The sequence below is a fragment of the Equus quagga genome, chromosome 9, assembly GCF_021613505.1.
Source record: "Equus quagga isolate Etosha38 chromosome 9, UCLA_HA_Equagga_1.0, whole genome shotgun sequence".
NCBI classification, from domain to species: Eukaryota; Metazoa; Chordata; class Mammalia; order Perissodactyla; family Equidae; genus Equus; species Equus quagga.
In genome coordinates this window covers 24,485,933-24,505,466 of record NC_060275.1, presented here as the reverse complement: position 1 = coordinate 24,505,466, position 19,534 = coordinate 24,485,933, and the positions used below count along the sequence as shown (strand labels likewise).

The following is a 19,534-nucleotide window of genomic DNA, read 5'->3' as shown; positions in this document are numbered from 1 at the left end:
TGTGAGTTGACTGAATTTTGCACACCTTAGAAGAAGCAGGTATAATTCTGCTCACCTTGTGCCAGAGTTGGGAAAACAGAAAGCTGGTCTATTTCCATATGGTTCCCTGAGTTCTCCAGTAACATTACTCTAACTTCCTCAGCCAAGCTAAGGAGATCAGTTGGAGGGGGAAGTAAGTAACCTGGTTGCAATCGAAATCCTTTCTGGTTAGGACAGAAAAAGATAGTGATGGGCCACTGAACAGTGTGGAGCAGAATCATGCTTCTGGTTTTTTTGTCCCCGAAAGAGAAGAAAAAGTCCCTAGGAAATGAGACTGAAGTGAGGATTTCTCTGAATTGCCACTAAAGCTCTGTTTCTGTTATCTGTTGCTGTGAAACACAAAATTCCAAAACATAATGATTTGAAATAATAGTGTATGATTTCTCACATTCTGTGGGACAGGGTGTGGCTAGGCGGTTCTTCTGCTCTGTGTGATGTTGACTGCATCACTTGTGCAGCTGCGTTCAGGTGGGATCCTGGCTGGGGCTGAACATCCAAGATGACCTCTCATTCTGCAGGACTTTTCTCATATGGCCTGTAACATTTCAGTGGCCTACTCTGGACTTCCTTATGGCATCAAAGCTGGCTCTAAGAGTGTAAAAGCAGAAGCTGCAAGGTCTGTTTAAGCCTGGGGTCAGAACTGGCACAGCACTGGCTCTCATTCTATTGGTCAAAACAGGTCACAAGACCAACCCAGATTCAAGGGGAGGCAATGTAGCCTCCACCCCTTTGATGGGTAGAGAGGCAACTTATCTCTTGGAGAATCCCAAGCATTGATAGGATTGTAATTTTTTTCAAAGAACCCAACTTAAATTTATTATGCAAATTTTATTAATCACTAAATAATAAATAAGATATATAAATATTTATGTTGTTATTTGAAGCAATGAAATGATGGATGTAAAAGAATTTTATGAATGGCAAAATACTATAAGAAATCAAGTTCTAGCTCGATGGTGCAAGCATAATTGGACAGGCTTCTAGAAAACGTAAAGTGTTGGGTTTATTTAACATATAAGGAAAGCAAGCCTCCTATAAACGCTTGTTTAAGTTTATTGTTTTTTAAATTTTAAGTCATTAGGTCTTTGGTTACCGCCTTGACAGAGCAATGACTAGAAATATCTCCTAACTCCCCATTTGGTGCTTATCCTTTCTTTCCACCTCCTGATCAAATGGATAAATGGATAAACTGAGACTCAGCAATTATGCCTGAAGAAAATCTAACCAGTTGGTTTTCTTCGTCATAATCCAAAGTTTTTTTGCCTTTGGCAGTATTGGCATTTTTGTGCTAAATAATTTTTGTCCTAGGGGCTGTTCTGTGCATTGTAGGATGTTGAGCAGCTTCCTGGCCTCTACTCAGTGGATGCCAGTAACACCCTCAATTCCCAGCCAGTTGTGACAACCGAAAATATCTCCAGACATGGCCAAATGTTCCAACTGAGACTCAATGCCATAATCCAAGGTACTGACATTTACTAGGTTGAAACTTCTTGAACTGTCTACATAATGCTTAAGAATGAACTATTTTCCAAACCAAAAACTAGGGCATCTGTCTGATAAAGGACTTCCCACCCCTCTGATTGGTACATTCATATATGTATATTTTTTTGAGGAAGATTAGCCCTGAGCTAACATCTGCAGCCAATCCTCTTCTTTTTGCTGAGGAAGACTGGCCCTGAGCTAACACCCATGCCCATCTTCCTCTACTTTATATGTGGGATGCCTACCACAGCATGGCTTGCCAAGCGGTGCCATGTCTGCACCCGGGATCTGAACTGGTGAACCCCGGGCAGCTGAAGTGGAAAGTGCGAACTTAACCTCTATGCCACTGGGCCAGCCCTGGTGCATTCATATTTTACAATATGTTTTAAGTTATAAATTAAATGTATAAAATTAAGATCGCATTTGGCTACACACATTATAGAGCTCAGCTTTAACAAAAACAGTCATTTAAAATCCAGTTCTTTTGGAAAATCTAAGATATATAGTTTATGGGATTTTTCTTGCAAACCTCAACTCATAAACTCAAATGTCCATTGTTATCTTTTTGCCTTACTTCACCCTGGATGGACCCGGCTGGGGAGGTGATGTTGAATAACAGCATGTTCGTAAAACCCAACGTGAGCAGAGATTTGGCAAAATGGCTAGTTGATTTGAAACAAGTAGACCAGAAAACATTCAGTTTAAAAACACTTCCTGATTCAAGTATTACTCAGACTTGACTTTCTACACTAATCAGATTGTTGAGAGTATTCATTTCACTTATTCCTGCGTCAAAACAGGCGAGTGTCTGATAAATTATTCTTTTCTAGCTGTTTATGACTCTCAGCGTATGTATTACAAAACTGAATTTGATCTGACAGTTTCCATCTCTCTCTCCCACGTGAATGATAATGTTGATGGAACTATAGAAGCAACACCAACAATGCAATTAAATAAATTCAAGCTTTCTTGCTCAGGAAATCTAAAGCTTTACCAGAACGTGCCTGGGGAGGCAAAACAGAGTGCACTCAAATGCTTTGTACAAACCTTGATTGTTCAATAGTGGTTAAAAGTGAGTCAAATTACATTTATTTCTCTTATTTCTTCTCAAAAATGGACCTGCAAAAAATCTGCAAATAAATCTACATATAACTTCCCCATATATAAAGGAGTGCTTAAATTTGTCCCTTCATTTGAATTTTTAAGCTTTCCCACGTGTACAAACACCTAAATATCCTAAAATGCTGTCTGCTCCTTGGGAAAAGCTGCCTGACAGTTGCCCCTCTGGCAGTTTGAATAACTACTAGCTGAAGATACTAAATAACTCTCAAGTCTGTGCAAGTTAATATTTCTGCCCAGTTCCTAATAAAATACAGCTGAAATGTCAACGAGACAATGTTACTGTCGGCTGACATGCACTTGACTGTGATAATGAAATGCTGCCTGCTTCATCCCTAAATGTTGAAGTTGAGATCCATGGGGAATAATTTTGGCAGTCTGGTTTTCCCCAACTTTTTTATTGCACAGGAATTAAAAATGGTTTTGCCCAATGATGTGAAATAGACTTGATATGGTTAAGGTGAATTTGGTGACATAACACGCTTATAGATTTTTCACCTTCATAGCTGGCCTTCTCTGTGGTTTCTTCCTCTCCCCTTCCAACCCACCCTGCCCCTACCATGAGGTCTGATGCTGAGAGTGTGTCCTAATCTTCCTGTCTGCCTCACAGCTGGATTTGAATTACCTTGAATTATATCCTTAAGGAGCTCAATTTTCTCCACAGAAGAATTCTTCCACAGAGTTCCAAAGTTACGTAAGAATCTGGCTCATTTGTTTCTCTGTTGATTTTAATTTCCTCTGAGTATCAGCTCTTTGGCAAAAGTATGAAACTCCACTGAGAGACTAAGACAGAAAGACAAAAGAAACAACATTTCAGATCAGAAATAATTTATATAGGGAGACAAATCATTGTAAACAGTAAGGATGTTTGGTCCTCTCAGCCAAAATGTTATTAGCCCAGCTACACAAAATATTATGTGCCCAGGCTCCAAAAGAAATTTAATAAGATATGCTGCACCTTTTGATTAATTTCCTGTTACACTTTTCTGGAATGAAGATGAGTTGGTATAGGGACTCACTACTTTGTCTCCCTAAGGACTTTCTTTTTTTTAATTTATTTTTTTAAAGATTGGCACCTGAGCTAACATCTGTTGCCAATCTTCCTTTTTTGTTCTTCTCCCCAAAGCCCTCCAGTGCATATGGTTGTGTATTCTAGTTGTACGTCCTTCTGGCTCTGCTATGTGGGATACCGCCTCAGCATGGCCTGTCGAGCAGTGCTAGGTCCACGCTCAGGATCCAAACTGGAGAAACCCTGGGCTGCCTAAGTGGAGCACATGAACTTAATCACTCGGCCACGGGGCCAGCCCTGAGGAATCCGTTTTGAATGGCTGCATATAAAGATGGAAAGGGTTTCCTTTGTGAAGACCATAGAGGTCGCTCCCCACCTCCAACTTAAAGCTAGTAGAACTTCCTGACATTTTAGCTCCAAATGGCCAATGAAAACCTGGCATTAAGATCAGCACATCCAGGTGAATGTCTTATCCCACTGCATTGCACAGAATAGGTGTAAAATAAATATCAAATAGTCGGTCTCACATTTTAGACTTAAATTGTCTTTTGAAGGTTCTTGGTGTGTGCTGACTTTACTGCCATTTAGTCTTCCCCTAGTTTGATTTAAGATTAGGGAGGATCGAAGGCAGAGTCGCACAAGACATCTGCATCCTAGGGTCCCTGGCCCCTTCAGGGCCATTACTAGTTTCACATGCTCAAGGGTGTATTAAGGCACCCGGACGCTGGGTAGCGTGGGCCTGGGGAAAGGGAGTGGGAGCATCCTGTGGGATATTAGTCAATCCGTTAAAGGATTCTCCTGCTCTTCTAGAGCATGCGTTTTCACCAGAGATGATATTGTCCTGAGAGGGGAAAATGGGTTCTCGGGGGATAAAAAATCTTAAGTATTACAAAAGTTTGTGGCCCTCCAAAGCTCAGTCCAAACTGAGAAAATCATAACCCTTAGTACTTCATTTCTTTCATTAGGGAGAAATTTAATTTAATTTAAAATTAAAATTTATTAATTAATTTAAATTAATTTTAAATTAAATTTCTTTTTTCTCCTTAGGGGGACAATAATGGAAAAAAAAAAAAAGCTGAGAAACACTGCTGTAGTGCCTACATCTTCTGTGTGGCTTTGGAAACTGCCCATGATAAGCAGATGTGTGTCTTTTTGTTATGTCCCTCAGATGAAACCAACACCTTAAAAATATTTCCCATTATGGCTCTTCTTAAGATGAATTCGTGGGAAAAGAATTGGAAAAGGACCTTCTACAGATTCTGGGGACGGACAGCTGAATGCTTCGCCAGCCCTGCGCCTCCACATACCCCCTTGCCCTAAATCCCCGCCTCCTTTCCCCCAATACTCCGTCTATCCCGTGTGGCGGCTTTCCTCAAATGGCCAGTAAGGGCCAGGCCTTGTAAAAGTTCAAAAGTCCTAATTTGGGCCAACTGTAAATTTTTTATGCTTTTTTTCTCCCTTGGAAATATTCATATGGTTACTTCCAGTCAAGACACAGTTTCTGGAGGCAGCTTGCATGGCTGACAGGGAGTTACCTGCCCTTGACATTGGAAAAAATGTGCCGATACCTCCAGTAACCCCTGGGGGCCCATCATGACCTCTATTCATGTACTTATTCCCTACTGGGGTACCCGCACCCAAGGATAGCTAAGTCTAGACTCACCTGGACAATCTCATTTGAGTCCCTTATCAAGAAAGCGAGGCTACTGGTATTATCTCCTCTTATTTATAAACAACAAAAGAGTTGGCTAAGATAGATCTAGTGACTGAACTGAGATTACACAGCTAATAAGTAGTAAGGTCAGGACAGCCCCCTCCCCAACCACACACTCTGGAATGTTAGTTCTTTGAGGGCAGGAACTGTGCTTGTTGCTCACCACCATGTCTTCAGCGTCGACCACAAGGCCTGGCACATAGCAGGAGTTCAGTCAGCATTCGTTACATGAATACATTTCTCTGAGCCTGGGGCTTTTAGATCATCAGTGCAGTGTAGGAAAGTCTTCTCATGTTTGGTTTTACACTGTGATAGCTCTCTCTCCCATTTTAAGAAGTCTAACACAACAGTTGTGGTGACTTCTTGAAGCATAAAGCTTTCTCGAACTTCTGAGGTTTGCCATTGAATTCGAGCTGAGCTTATTGTCTTCTATGTAATACCGCATTTCAAATTCATTCAGTGAAGTTCGTGTTAACAGGCAAGATTTTCTTGTTATTCAAGTCTCTTGTATTAGGAGACCCAAATTGTCTACAGAAGTGAAGATACTCTCACTTCAGTTTTCAATAAAGTTTACACACAATGCAAATGCACTAAATAATAATATGTTTGTATCCTGAAAGATAGAAAACACCCCCCAAAATTAAGTGTATTTCTCTTGAAATTGATTATTTATTATGAGAGAGAAGGAAGATACAATGAATCGTCACAGATTTGGTACACAAATATAAGCCAACTTTTTTCTACATTAGCTTCTGATAGGGAAACGTGTGTTCTGGTTAGCTCAGTAGATTTGGGGTAAAGACATTTCCAACTGAAGAAAATCAGGCATTCATTCAGTCAGTTACGGGCCAACAGCCTTTATTATGTTCTAGGGCTGTGTTAGGCAATGGGAAAGATAAAGATTGATTGGAAAAAAAAATCATGTAATTGAGAAGATGCCACTAGATTAGGGTTGGTAAAACAGCAATAAGCATATTGCAAGGCAGGAAGTGAGAATTATGTAAGGCTGTTAGTTGTTTAGAGTAGGGAAGGGTGATTTCCCACTAGGCGGGGTAAGGATAACGTTGGGCAGGATCATAGAAAACTGTGTGGAGGCAATATGTAGGTTGAGTTTTAAATTAAGAAGTAATCTGGATTACAGATATTAAAGACAGGAAGGAAAGAGCAATCCAGGCAGAGAACATAACATACATTACGGATGCAGAAAAGCGGAGGCATGTGCAAGGGCATAAAGCATAGTTCAGTGTGATTGGAGCAGGTGGTACATGATTCTCTAGAACTACAGTTAGACAGGCCCCGGAAGCTGGAGGAGTCAGTCGAACTCTTCTCATTCTGGAGTCTTTTGTTGAGGTTGTTTTCGCCCATTCCCTTGAAATTAGGCATGGCTGGGAATCTTTTTTCCTTCCAGCGTTATTGACATATAATTGTCATATACCATTGTGTAAGTTAATGGAGTACAATGTAATGATCTGATACATGCATATATTGTCAAATGCTTACCACGATAAGGTTAGTTAACACGTCTGTCACCTCACATAATTACCATTTTGCTATTGTTTTACTATGGTGAGAACATTAAAGCTCTCCTCTCATACCAACTTTCAAGTACACAATACAGTATTTCTGCTGTACCTCAGAGTCCCGGAACTTATTCACCTTACAAATGCAAGTTTGTATGCTTTGCCCAACATCTCCCCATTTCCCCCATGCCACGAGCCCTTGGTGACCACCAGTCTGTTCTCTATTTCTATGAGGTTGGCTTTTTTTTAGATTCCACGTCTAAGTGAGATCATACCGTATTTGTCTTTCTCTGTCTGATTAATTTCACTTAGCATAAAGCCCTCAAGGTCAATCCATGTTGTTGCAAATGGCAGAATTTCCTTCTTTTTTATGGCTGAATAATATTCCATTGTGTGTGTGTGCGTATATATTTTTTCTTTATCCATTCATCCCTCGATGGACACTTAGGTTATTTCCATATCTTGGCTGTTGTAAATAACGATGGCACTGAACATGGGAGTGCAGATATCTCTTTGAGACAGTGATTTTACTTTTTTGGATATATACTCAGAAGTGGGATTGCTGGATCATATGGTAGTTCTATTTTTAATTTTTTGAGGAACCTCCATACCGTTTTCCGTAGTGGCTGTACCAATTTACATTGCCACCAACAGTGTGCAAGGGTTCCCTTTTCTCCACATCCTCACCGGCATTTGTTATCTCTCGTCTGTTTGATAATAGCCATCCTAACAGGTGTGAGGTGATATCTCATGGTGGTTTTGATTTGCATTTCTCTGATGATTGATGATGTTAAGCACCTTTTCATGTCCTTGTTGGCCATTTGTGTATCTTCTTTGGAAAAATGTCTGCTCAAGCCCTCTGTCCATTTTTTAATTGGATTGTTTGTTTTTCTTCCTATTGAGTTGTAGGAGTTCCTTATATATTTTGGATATTGACCTTTCACGAGATATATGACTTGCAAATATTTTCTCTTGTTCTGTAGGTTACTTTTTCCTTTCGTTGATTGTTTCTTTGGCTGTGCAGAAGCTTTTTAGCTTGATGTAGTCCCACTTGTTGATTTTTGCTTTTGTTGCTGTGCTTTTGGTGTCATATCTGAAAAATGATTGCCAAGATTGATGTTAAAGAGAATTTTCCCTATGTTTTCTTCTGGGATTTTTATAGTTTTAGGTCTTACACTTGAGTCTTTAATCCATTTTGAGTTAATTTTTGTGAGTGATGTAAGATAGGGGTCCAATTTCATTCTTCTGTATACGGATAGCCAGTTTTCCCAATTCCATTTTTTGAAGAGACTATCCTTATCTCATTGATTATTCTTGGCCTCCTTGTCAAATATTAGTTGATCATATATGTGTGGGTTTGTTTCTGGGTTCTCTATTCTGTTCCATTGGTCTATGTGTCAGTTTTTATACCAGTACCATACTGTTTTGATTACTATAGCTTTGTAATATAGCTTGAAATTGGGAAGTGTAATGACTCTCACTTTGTTCTTTCTCAAGATTGCTTTGAGTATTTGGGGTCTTTTGTAGTTCCATACAAATTTTAAGATTGTTTTTTAAGTTTCTGTGAAAAATGTGGCCATGTATCTTAATTTGAGTTCCTGTTAAAGTGGACCCTGAGACAAAGGCTTGGGTGCAGTGTAGAATATTTGGGAAGTGATTTGGGGAAATAAAAATGAGGAAGTGGAAGTGAGACAGGAATGGGGGAAAAACTATGGGCAACTAGTACTCAATCCTGTTGCAAACCCCCAGAGATATCATGTGGATTGTGCTATCAAAGGAAAGGGGTTCTGGGGCATTTGTCACCAACTCCCATCCTCCAGTTGTTGAAGGTTGCCCCAGTGGCATTAACATCCTTGTATTTCTGGGCTGTGCTCACTTGTGGAAAAAGTTCTGGTGTTGGTGAAAGCCCTTGGGAATAGAAAGCGAGAGAAACAGGCATTTCAGGTAGAAGGCTGTCAGCTTGCTGGGAACTGCTCTGTAGCTCCAGGTGAACTTTGATGACTGAGGAGACATGGGGCAGGGCCTCAGTAGTATCTGCTATAGCACATACCTTACTTCGGTCAATAGAATGTGAGCAAAAGCGATGGATGTCACTTCTGGGTGGAAACTTTAAGAGACAGTTCATGATTTTCATATTCCTTCCTCTACCAGGTAACGATGGTTTGAATGATGGGGGGCTCCCTCAGCTGGTGCCCTGGAGTGAGAAGATGTGGGGCAGAACTGGGAGTTCACTCACAGTGGACAGACATATAGCATGAGTGAGAAATAAACCTATTTCTTATAAGCACCTAAGATTTTAAGGTTATTATTAGAGCAGCATAACCTAGTCTAAACTTACTGATATGTAACTATTCCTAAACTGATTTGTTATGCGGTGGTTAATTATGGCACATGATAATTACACAATGCCACAAAAATCCAGTGGCACAAATAAGATAGAGGTGTACTTCCTTCCATTGTCCAGTTGAAGATGAGCCATTCTGGATGGCTAGAGCTCTACTCCACTAGCTCATCTAGGGATCCAGGTTCATTTTATCTTGTGGCTCTGCCACCCAGAACAGGGGTCAGCAAATTTGTTTTGTAAATGGCCAGGTAATACATATTTTAGTTTTGCCAGCCCTATGGTCACTTTCTCACAACAACTCAACTCTGCCTTAGAGTGAAAGCAGCCATATGAATGGCTAAATGAATGGGCATGGCTGTGTTTCCATAAAACTGTATTTATGAACACAGGCAATGAACTGAATTTGGCCCATTTGCCAAAGGGTTCATTGGCCCTTGCTTTAGATTTTAAATATAATGCATGTGCTCACTTTGGTAGCACAAATTCTAAAACTGAAATAATTCAGAGAAGATTATTATGGTCTGTCTGCAAGGATGATACAAAGAATTCATGAGGTGCATTGGTCTTTGAAGCAATCATGCATTGTGCTATATAAAGCACCTAGAGAAGACGGTGATTTTTAGGCAAGTCCAAAAAGGGAGCCAAGCTTGGGTGTCATCATTGTGTTCAAGGCACTGAGCTGGTTTCTTAGGCTCTGAAATTTGACTCTAAACAGAAGTGAAGCAGTCAGCTCCTAGGAACTGATCTTTGCTAGACAGACAAACAAGAGTGTTGTGTAAACTAGAATGCCAACTCACTCTTTTGTAACACAGACAGACTGGATATTTGTGTTCTTTAGTCAGTGTATTCTCTCCCTGTAGGCAAGCAACATACGAAGACAACTCACAATTAGAAGTGAACATGGAGAACTTGGAAGCAGAACTGGACAGAAAGTTGGATGTTCTAGTGGCTGGTGATAGCCAGATGTGTCTATTTCTACCAAAAGGATGTACCTGCCACAAAGATCTGATTGCGATATCTCTCCTTGGACTGAATCTCTTTGGTATTCCCTTTTCTAGCTTCCACCATTGTTCTCATATGTTAAATGAAGCTTCAGCTTGGTAGCCAATTTTGCTAAGGTAATAATGCATATGTGTGTTCTCATCCATTATATGATCTCATTTTAAGTGTTTGGGGAGTTCCTCATTGTTTTTTCTATGTGCTGGCAATAAATTATTTCATATTTCTTATTGAAAAGTTAAATGTAAAAAGCCAAACCATAAAAATAAGAAGATATGGGTGAATGTGTGGTATTTAGGTAGGAAAGGGCTTTTAAAGTTTAAAAGTAACAGAAAAATTTAAAAAGGAAAATAATAGACTTGATTATTAGTCCAATCTAATCAATGGAAAATAGATTATTATCTAATAATAAAAACTTCTCCATACCAGCAAAATGCACAACATGAAAATGCATACCAAACACAGAAAAAAAATTTGGAACAGGTAATTTCATGCTTTTCATATTGCTTCCTCTGCCAAGTAACAATGATGGTTTGACTGATGGGGGGGCTCCCTCAGCTGATGCCCTGGAGTAAGAAGATGTGGAATCATTAAGAAATTCTAAAATAGCCTTAATATATAAATATCTCTAATGAGCAAATAAGAAAACAGTAAGAATTCTTATTGATAATTGGGGAAAGGACATACCTAAGCAATTCATGAAAATGTGTTACTAATAGATATTAAATATATAGAAGATATTTAACTTCCAGAGAAATGATAGAAAGGCAAATTGTGGCCATTGTGACAGAGACAGACAGTACTCACCAAATGTTTTGTGTCTTCCTTGACATTTTCGAGCGTTTTTTGCAGTGACTGGATCATATGACTAGTTTTGGTCAATAGACTATGAGCAGAAGTGACGTATGTAGCTTCTGAGCCAAAGTAATTAAGAACCAGTGTGCCTCCTCCAGCCCTCTCTCCCCCTCTTGCAGAAATCTTGGAGACCATGTGTTCCAGATGCTGCGGCTGCAAGATGGAGGATTTATGTGAATATGAGATAAGCTTTTATGGTGTCAGGCCATTGAAATTTTGGTAATAGGTTTGGTGTGTTCTAGAAACACAGAGAAGGCCAATCGAGTTGGGCTAAGATAGACTAGGGAGAAAGCGACAGGAAAGTGTATTGGAGAGGGAGGCAGAAGCCAGGTCAGGGAGGACTGTGTAGACAATGGTGAAGGCTTTGAATGTTATTTTGAGTGCAGTGGGAAGCCGTGTATCAAGAATATGCCCTCAAGAGCCTCGAAATTGTCCCTACTTTCTGATCCAGAAATATGCAGAATCTATTCTAAAGACTGTAAGAAAAAATCTGAAATGTAGTCAAAGTTTTATATATAATAGTATTTTTTCCTAAATTATAGTATTAAAAAAAGCTCAAATGTCTAAAAATACAAGAATGATTAAAGCATAATATTGTTATTACTAAATATATCTTTTCCTAAATGATTTTAAAGACAGAAATTCTTATGTTGCATTTACAGTAGCAGCGAAACTTAGAAATAAATTAAAGAGAATGTAGAAGATCTTTAATGAAGACTGGAAAGGATGACCTGAAACAATGGAGGGAAATACCGAGTTCCTGAGTCAAGGGTTTAGTGTTGTAAAATTATCATTTCTTTTCCTATTCAACTATCAATCAATAAAACTGCAATTAAAATCCCTAGAAAATTTTAATTAAATCTTACAAACTTGAGTCTAAAGTTCATCTACAGGAAAAAAAGTGTGAAAAAAACTAAGAATGGTTTAAAAAAAAGAACAGTGTGGGTTCCCACACAGCTGTGGACATTGGCTCAATAGAAAGAGTAGGAATCCAAAAACTGATCCACGTTTGTATGAAAATTTAGTTTATGATAAGGCTAGAGTTTCAAGGCAGAAGAGCAGGGGAAGCAAACTATACAATAAATGGGTCTGGAACAACTGAATATCCATTCATTTAAAACTATAGTCAGCTCTGTCCCACACATAATACTCAGAGAAATAGTCTATGTGGGTTGAAGCATTTCACCTTTTAAAACAACTCTCTATAAAAGGAATAGGAGAATATGTAGGTATGAAAAGCAACCAGGAGTTCCTCAAAAAGTTAAAAATAGAATTACCATATGATCCAGACATTTCACTCCTAGGAACATACCCCCAAAATTGAAAACAGGATGCAAAGAAATACTTACACATCAGTGTTCATAGCATTATTCACAATAATCAAAAGGTGGGAACAACCCAATGTCCATTGACAGACAACTGGATAAACAAAACGTAGTATATACATACAATACAATATCATTCAGCCCTAAAAATGAAGGAAATTCTGACACAGGCCACAACACGGATGAACCTTGAAGGCATTACGCTAAGTGAAATAAGCCAGTCAGAAAAGGACAAATATTTCTACGATTTCACTTATATTAAATATCTAGAATAGTTAAATTTATCAAGACAGAGAGCAGAATGGTGATTGCCAGGGGCTGGAGGAGGCAAAAGGAATGGGAAGTTATTGTTTAATGGGTACGAGTTTCTGGTTGTGAGGACGAGAAAGTTCTGGAAGTGGATAGCGGTGATGGTTGCACAGCACTGTGCATGTACCTAACGCCACTGGATTGCAGCACCTAAAATGGTTAAAATAGGAAATTTTATGGTATGTATATTTTACCACAATAAAATTTCAAAAAATCTCTAAATAAATAAAGGAAATCCACTATGAAAAAAGGACAACCATGGAGGTTTGGGGCTGTGGATCAGAGACAAGCACTGTTTCATAACATGGGGAAGATTTGAGAAGCAGAAGTTCCTAGATCATTGAGAATGAAGACAAATTGAGACTGTACAGAAATTAAATTGACATTATAAAAGAGTAGCTCAGAAAAAGCGAAAAACTGAAAAAAGAGGAAGTGTTCAAAGAAACAATGTGCATAAGTTTTTGTATATTGAAAACAATAAAAGGGAGCAGATTTCCATTGAACATGACCCATGTAAGATTTGCAAACCGGCATTACAAATTTCTTATAATGAAGATTCAATTATTGGTCAAAAAACAAAATAAAAGAAAACAAGTCAGGAAATTGTTTTAGTTAAATTCATAACTTGACAGATTAGAAGAAATCCCTGCAACTTCATATTCTTCCCTGAAGATTTAATTATGATGATGAAATGTCACCTGCACACAAAAGACTTACATGGAATTACTAAACTGGAACAAAAAGGCCAATTAAATAGCAGACAATTAATAGTATTCCACAAAGAGGAGTAAAGGCAGAAGATTGACAGAGATGCAGAACATTGGCGTGATGTTCTTAAAAAGAAAGCATAATGAGGATTTTTGTGGTACAATGTTTCCTGAAAAAAGAAAATTTTCTAAGTTCAGTAGAAATAATTTCAAAATTTAATGTTAGAATGGCCAAACATGTAAGATGGAAAAGAAATTGTAAAATCAATTATCACACTCTAGGATGGAGAATTCAAAATGTCATTATTGATGTCATAGATAATTAAGTGGGACAAAATACCATACAAAAAACTCAAAAACCATATATTATTCAGTTCAATCAGATTGTGGCAGGGACAAAAGTTGTGTTAAACAACTAAAATTTACTGTACATATTGTTGAACAAGAAGACAAAAACAAGGAGGTTGAAATGACTATGCCATTGTTTTACTGCTGTTGCAAAGAGTAGATTTTTCTAAATTAACTGAAGAATTGGAAAATCTTCTTTAGATATTAGGCTTTAATCTAAAAGACAGAGGAGGGCAGCCTAAGGCAATGGCACTGACACAGTAAGTAAAGAAGAAGACGCATACGCTAGACTTTTCTCTGAAATATCCAGAACCATTCTTTGTGCCTAACTAAATTCTAACTGTGCATAGTTAGAATTTGTTACTAGGAGATGTGTCCTCAACAGTGCTAACTGCAATCATATTTTTGGGGAAACAATTCTGAGATTAGGTACAATAATCTCTGGACCAGTGTAAAGATGGCACATTTTGAAGAAACTCTTATCAAATTTGATCTTGCAAACGTTCTCAGATAACATGGTTGGGAAAAGTGAAAGGAACTAGATTTAATTCAGATATGGTAAAAGATGTCTTCAAAGAGCTAGGCAGAACAGCAGCGAATCCTCAAGTAGAGTGAATTATGGACTCTGGCAGAAAAAAGAAAGTAATATTGAATTTGTACTATGATTGCTAATTAGTATGAACTGATGTTTGCAAAAAGCTACAGCAAAGGGATCTAAGTTTAGCTGTTCACTTTAAAAAGGATTAAAAATATTTTAAAACTTTTAGAGAAAACGGTTTTTCTAAATCAAAATGACATAAGAAATATGCAATAAAAGCGGTATTGCAATAAATACAAGGAAATTAAAACAAAGAAACAAAAATATTTCAATGATGATGAGGGACAAGATTTATGTACCAAATAACTTTGAAACTGACTCCTATAGAGACGATTTTTTGAGCAGTATAGATACGGCATAGTCACAAATGAAGATAGATGTGAAAAAATTGAGTAATATGTTATTATAATATAATAGTATTTTTGGTTTTCTTTGTAAAATCTGAGCATTGCTAAATTTTAGTAGAACTTGAGATATAGTATGGATGTAGCTATTGCTTTAAAAGATGCTGAAAATAATATTATAAGTGAATTTGGTACCTTAATAATATAAGTGAATTTGGTGCGCCAAATTGCTTGCCTTCTTGCTGTTGAAGGGATCAAAATAAGCCACCCCAAAATACGCCACATTGGTATAAGGATTGTTTTGAGCTGAAGGCAATCAAGAAGCGGGAAACGCAGACAGAGCTCTTTGCCCTGCCCCTGTCTGCCTAAAAGCAGGATATAAATTTCCCTGTGAATATGTCCCCTCTCTTCTCTCCTGCACCGAGAGGGGAACAGCCCACATCACTGGAGACGGAAAGTCAGCGCCGACATGGGGCTGCACAGACAACCCTACTAAAATAACCCTTGTCTTCCTTAGTTTCTCTGCTATATTTACTTTCCGCATTTATCACCCCTAGACCCCAAGACCCTTTTCCTTTGTCTTGTCACATCACAATTTATTGTCCTTTGTTAAAATAGTACGCAGCCCCCTCCCCCAAGTTTAACCACTTCTTTGGGTCTTCACTTCTTTTCTGTGAAGGCTACTGTGCATGTAAAAATTAAAATATTAACATCAAATAAAATCTGTTGCCTTTTCTCCTGTTAATCTACCTTCTGTTGATTGAATTCAAAGGTCCCAGCGACAGAACCTCAGAGGATGGAGGAAACTTTTCCCTCCCCTGCACTATTTTGATTCTTTAATGTTTGTGTCAGTTATTCAGCTATTGTCTTTCTGCTCCAAAGCTACTCTTTGGGATTTGGCTTTACTCTTTGGGATTTGGTGATGCTGGAGCTGGAACTCTTCAAACCACTCTTCTGCTTTTCCGGTTGGCTCCGTGTTAGTCTGTGCCATTGAGGGTGTCAGAGGGAAATGGGAGGGCTGGAGGAGAAAGAGAGGACTTGCTCCCATCTGTTTGCTTCCTCTTCCCAGGATGGTCGCTGCAGGCTTCCTCATGCTGGCAACAGCAGCTTCTCTCTGCTGAAGCCAGTTTGCAGTTTTCTGGGTCCCAGGTCCTTCTTTAAATTTCTGTTTTAATAATTCCAACCTCTTCCTTTCTTCCCACAAGCCCTAGGGACAGTAGCTATTTCCTGTACTGAGTTCTCTGAAAAGGTTTTTTTTTTTTAAAATTTAAATTAAAAAAATTGTGGTAAAATATACATATATAAAATTTACTATCTTAATTATTTTAAAGTGTACATTTCGGTAGTGTTAAGTGCATTCACACTGTTGTGCAACCAATCTCCAGAACTCTTTTCATTTTGCAAAAGTGAAATTCTGTACCCGTTAAACAATAACTCCTCCCTCCCCCAGGCCCTGGCAAACAGCGTCCTTCTGTCTCTATGAATTTGACTACTCTACGGACCTCATGTAAGAGGAATCATATATTTGTCCTTTTGTGACTGGCTTATTTCACTTAGCTAATATCTTCAAGATTCATCCATGTAGCATGTGTCAGAATTTCCTTCCTTTTTTTTTAAGTGCTTCTTTTTTGTTTAAATCTTTTTTTTGAGTATTTTTTTATTGAATTCATAATAGTTTACATTATTGTGAAATTTCAGTTGTACGTTATTTCTTGTCTGTCACCACAAAAGTGCTCCCCTTCACCCCCTGTGCCCACCCCCAACCTCCCTTCCACTGGTAACCACTGAACTGTTTCCTTTGTCCATGTGTTTGTTTATATTCCACATATGAGTGAAATCACGTGGTGTTTGTCTTTCTCACTCTGGTTTATTTCACTTAGCATAATTCCCTCCAGGTCCTTCCATGTTGTTGCAAATGGGATGATTTTTTTTTTTTTTTTATCGCTGAGTAGTATTCCATTGTATGTATACACCACATCTTCTTTATCCAATCATCAGTCGACGGGCACTTGGATTATTCCATGTCTTGGCTATTATGAATAGTGCTGCAATGAACATAGGGGTGCATATGTTACTTTGGATTGTTGATCTCAAATTGTTTGAGTAGATACCCAGTAGTGGGATAGCAGGGTCATATCGTATTTCTATTTTTAGTTTTTGGAGAAATCTCCATACTGTTTTCCATAGTGACTGCACCAGTTTGAGAATTTCCTTCTCTTCTAAGGCTGAATACTATTCTATTGTATGTACATACCACATTTTGTTTATCCACTCATCTATCGATGGACACTTGGGTTAGATTTCTCTTTCTACCCTTTCAGTTATCTTTAACATTTCTGTCTATCTAGTACCAATTTTTCATATTAAAGTCTCTGTTCAAATAAGTGGTAAGTTTTCTGCCTCCTGACTGGATTCTAACAGATATCATGGTCAATAATTTTGAAAAAATATCTTTCATATTTGACTGAGGGAGGTCTGTGACTAGGCAGCGTGTGTAGGAAGCCTGTCTGTCTGGCATAGGAGCTCTTGTCCCTAAGGAGAGGAATGGTTGAACTGCCAGAGGCACTGCCCGAGTTCACTAGCTGCAGGACACATACGGCATCTTCCGAGTCAGAAGACCCAGTTCACAGAGCTGTTTGCATTGATTTAGCAAGAGAGCCAATGCTGCAATCTGCTGCTCATTCTTCTTCCTGCTGCATTCCTTATGATCTTTCATGGATATTTGCACATCTGTTTCTCTCCCTCCAGAATCCTGGCACCAGGAGCCCTTCCCAGACAGACTGGCAACTGCTCAGCCCTGTTGTCCTGAAAACGGTTCTGAAGTTAACCCCCCACCTCATGTCTCTTCTTGCTCTTAGAATTTGTGGATGTTGAATAGGTTTGGCCTCTGGAGTTGCTCTGATTTCTTAGTAGCTTTCTCCTGACCTGCGTTTTTCGATGTGTCTTCTTTGCCAATCTGATTTTATGCTGTTTTGCAGGCATTCTCTAAGCCGTTGATGCCATTCCTCTCGGTTCTCTAACACTCTATGTGCGTATTATTTTAAAATAGTATCTTCTTCTGTTTCAAGGGATTTTGAATTAGAGTGGAGATGTTTCCAGTTCATTATTTTAATCCAATCTTCTCTATGCTTCTTGACAAATAAAAATGGCAAGCAATAGGATATATTGGAGTATATGAGGAAGCCATTTGGTATAAACCTAATTCGGCCTGACTTTTTTTTTTTCAGAAGGGCCTGACTGTGGCTATTGAGCACGCATTGCATATCTACTTAGACATTTCCTATGGCCAGAACAAAGGCCCTTGAGATAAAGGTGCAACTTTTCCCCACATTAGCATTTCCTTAGGGATAAGCATTTTTCCTTAGGCTAGGAACTGATTGCTGCACTCACCTCCCAGCTCACCTGTGACCACCCAGCTGGAGACAACAGACTGCCACCCTGCTGTGTTCACAGAGACAGAAGACCTACCTGCTATTTCCATCAATCGCTGTGCCGACAGAGCAGTCTCGCGACTATTGTAAAAGGGACATTTCAATCCTATGTGAAACATCCTCTTTGAGGGTATATAACCACCCTTATACCCCCACTTCTTTGGAGTTGCTCTGTTCCTTTGTGGAAAGACTCTCCCGGGTTATAATCCTCAGATTTAAGCTCAGAATAAACTCACCCAAATTTTCATTTATAGATTGGTTATGGATTATTTTCGTCGACATTCTTTATAATAGTTTTTTCCCTAAAGTTTCTGTAAATGAGTTTTACTTTTATAATCAGAGGGAAAAAAAAGCTGGATTCCCCCAAAGATTGTGTTACTTTCTTTGTAGACTATTAATCCCTCAAGGACATAAACTTTTAGTTACTTCAGAAGGAAATATAGCTGTTATAGTTCATGAAATCTCTAGAGGCAACTCATTGCAACTTAATTTCTTAGATGGTGTTTTATTCATTTCATAATTGCATGGATAAATAATGTGTGAAAATGAAATGGTAATTATGATCATCATATCAGTGGAAATATTCTCAAAGTTATTTGAATTGATTCAGGACTGACAAGACTTTATTGTAGATTTAAACGTTTTACTTATCTAGGTATCTTTTTTTTTTAATAACATTAACAGCCAACTTTTTTTTTTTTTTTCATTTAAAGACTGGCACCTGGGCTAACAACTGTTGCCAATCTTTTTTTTTTTTTTTTCTGCTTTTATCTCCCCAACCCCCCGTACATAGTTGTATATCTTAGTTGCAGGTCCTTCCAGTTGTGGGATGTGGGACACCGCCTCAACGTGGCCTGACGAGTGGTGCCATGTCCGCGCCCAGGATCCGAACCCTGAGCCGCCGCAGCGGAGCACGCGAACTTAACCACTCAGCCACGGAGCTGGCCCCTAGGTATCTTTTAATATTTGGGCTCAGAATCTCCAAGGATTTTTCAGGGAACTTAAAGTAAAATAAAATCCCCATGAAATAAACTGAGAGGGAATGAAATGCTTGCAAATGCGAAATAGAAATGTTTCAAATATTTGTTTGTAAACACGATGTGGAGATATTGTGTAGGTGTTCATGATTCCTCAAGCTCAAGGGCTCAAAAGTAAATGATGTTCATGAGGTTGATGCCTATGGAACACCTGTGACAGGTCCAGTATTGTTCTGGTGCTGGGGATACAAAGGATGAACGAAATAGACAGAGTCCCACCTCTGCATGGAACTTAGTCTAGTGCGGGATATAGACGTGCAGACAGGCAATTATCACATGGTGTGCCAAATAATAGGATGAGTTAAATCCAGAGAGTTCAGAAAGCACAGAGGTGGGACACTTCATTAAGTCTCA

At 38.7% G+C, this 19,534-nt stretch overlaps 1 non-coding gene across 1 annotated transcript; it reads left to right on the top strand.

Moving 5' to 3' along the window:
• The first annotated feature begins 9,688 nt into the window (after nt 1-9,688).
• On the top strand, nt 9,689-9,796 carry LOC124245229 (U6 spliceosomal RNA). Its single transcript, XR_006890229.1, has one exon. It is a non-coding gene; the product is annotated as a U6 spliceosomal RNA (small nuclear RNA).
• Nucleotides 9,797-19,534: the final 9,738 nt, after the last annotated feature.